Below are 2,618 nucleotides of genomic sequence, written 5' to 3'. Positions count from 1 at the left end.
GGGACAGAGAGAGATCACAAGTAGGCAGAGAGGCAGGCAGAGAGAGAGGAGGAAGCAGGCTCCCTGCTGAGCAGAGAGCCTGATGTGGGACTCGATCCCAGGACCCTGAGATCATGACCCGAGCCGAAGGCAGCGGCTTAACCCACTGAGCCACCCAGGCGCCCCCAGCTTAGAATTTTTAATTTACCTTATAAAATCTTAAATCCTATTTTTAATTCAGTACCACCAACTTTTTTTCAGTTTTCCACTTCGATGATATTAATATTTTATTGTCATTAAATGTATCCACCATTTCATTTAAAGTACATTCTGGTCTTTATATACTCTCTCAAATCTTCACATTTCAATTCAATATTTTTAATTGGATTTTAAATTTTTTTACTTTGAGCTTCTGTTTCCTTTCGATTGTTTCTATCTTATTACATAATCTCAACTTCTACCTTCTCTTCTACCTTGCTTAATTTTTACTTTTCCCTCCAGAAGCCCCTTCACTGGTTTTTTGTTTGCTTGTTTTTACATTTATGCTGTGATAGTCAGCCCGAATTATAAAGGGATGAAAGCCATAGAGAGCCCTTGCCACTATCCCAGGAAGTAAGAGGGCTTTTTTCCAATTTGACTCTTGATTCCCAATATGCATTCTCCCAGAATAGTCCAGAGATCTCTACATTAAGTGTTTCTATGCTATTGTTTTCTCCACACAGAGAACATAGTGAATTCACTAGAACAAGGATGATTCCTAATGTTTCATACTTTTTATTAGCTATCCCTTATCTGAAAGCTCAGTGTTTTATTTTCCTTTATTTTATTTTATTTACTTATTTTACTTTATTTTATTTTTTTGAGAGGCAGAGAGAGAAAGCGCAGGTGTGCGTAGGAGGGGAGGAGCCGGGGAAGAGGGAGAGAGCAGAAGACAGGGAATCTTGAGCAGGCTCCACACCCAGCCCAGAGCCCGGCTGGGGACTTGAACTCATAATCCTGAAATCATGACATGAGCTGAAATCAGGAGTTGGACACTTAACCAACTGAGCCATCCAGGCACTCCAAGAACTCAGTGTTTTAAAAACCAGTATTATAACCCCTTGATTAGGGTTCACTAAAAGCTATGTGTTGGTAAAGGTATGTGCTTTGAGCCAGATAGCTTGGGCGAATTTTCCAGCTCCACAACCTATTCACCTGTGGCGTGATCTCATACCAATCTTCTTGCCCCTTACAACTAAAATGGCATATAATGTTATCTGCCTCGTACATCTGTGGTAAGGATTTGGTGAGATGCCGTACATAACGCGGTGTCTATCTATGCCCAGAGAGCGTCCTCAAGAGAAGGCAAGCATGCACGCTAGGAGTGACAGAGACCTCGTTCCCCTACGTTCCCGAGTCCAGCCTGAGCAAACAAAAGAATGGCTAACTGAACACGACAGTGGTCTTCAGGTGTTGACTGGAAGTGTTAAAGTCTAGTTTGAGAATGGCTCACCCTGGCCACCGCAGAAAGGATTCCAAGGGTCAGCTGGCGTAAGATTGCCAGTGGTGTGATTAAACAGAGCAAGCACCAGCTTGTGCTTGCTGCCTGCGAGTACGTGTGCAATCCAGAGACACAAAAATTTTGCCTCACTTGACAAGATGGTATTGCTGGACTCTTACATTTAGACCTTGCAAGTGCCTGTGTTAGAGTAAATCAATGAGTTAGAAATGCAGTAAGCTACCACTTCTAATGATCTGGGGGGAGGAGAAGCAATGAGGAGCAGGGCTCCCTTGCTTGCTCCTGAGGACAGGAACAGGGACAGTAGAAGGGAACTGCCGCCCCACCGTCAGGGGGCTGGAGAGCTGCTAATTCAGGGAAACCAGAATTTCACTCTTTGGCTTTTCCTAGAATGGCTACCTTTGGTCATGGCCAAATGGGGCCTTTGACAGCAGAATTTTACCAGAAGCAGAATTTTATTCTAGGGAGAAATGCCTGGGCCATGGGGGTATCTTGGCTCCGGGCTCAGGAGTAGAAGGCAGGCAAAGAGATGGATGATTGATACCGCTAAGAAGGCAATTCTTTGTCTACAACAGCAAACAAGGAGTCTCTTTTCTAAGAGCTGACAATAAGTGTTCCATTCGATCCACCTAAGCAAGAGTGGGGAGAATTGGGGAAAATGCCAACCACCTATGAGATCTTAATCAGCTTATGCTCTCAGATGCAAACGGCGAGTCTGCTGCTCTGAAGTCATGTGCACTGACGTGTACTTCCAAAGCCAAGGCCATGACCCTCAGTCACCTTAGCAGCGGTCCAGTCAGAAATCTGAGTCTCCCAGGTCACCCCTCTTCATGCTGAGGTTTCTACACCCCTAATCTGATCCATCTCCTGCTCTCCTGGTCCTCTGTCTCCTTTGTCACTTGAGGCTTTCTCAAGAAAACATCCCTCTCTCCACAGCTTCTCTTTGAAACTTCTCGGTCTTGCTCTATACAAAAACATGAGGCTCCCCAGAGGACACTGCTTCCCCCAGGACCTTTCAAGAGAAGGCTCTTCTGGTTCTTTGAAAGAATTAATAAAATTGATAAACCCCTGGCCCGACTTATCAAAAAGAAAAAAGAAAGGACCCAAATAAATAAAATCATGAATGAAAGAGGAGAGATCA

General features: G+C 44.3%; 1 protein-coding gene across 1 annotated transcript in view; it reads right to left on the bottom strand.

The window, feature by feature from the left end:
• The window catches only part of LOC132002800 (alpha-fetoprotein-like), a 38,081-nt gene that overhangs the window by 818 nt on the left and 34,645 nt on the right, over positions 1 to 2,618 (bottom strand). The window lies entirely within an intron of this gene.

This window comes from Mustela nigripes, chromosome 1, assembly GCF_022355385.1.
Source record: "Mustela nigripes isolate SB6536 chromosome 1, MUSNIG.SB6536, whole genome shotgun sequence".
Taxonomy (NCBI): Eukaryota; Metazoa; Chordata; class Mammalia; order Carnivora; family Mustelidae; genus Mustela; species Mustela nigripes.
The sequence above is the reverse complement of the archived record's forward strand: the minus strand, read 5'-3'. Positions and strand labels throughout refer to the sequence as shown.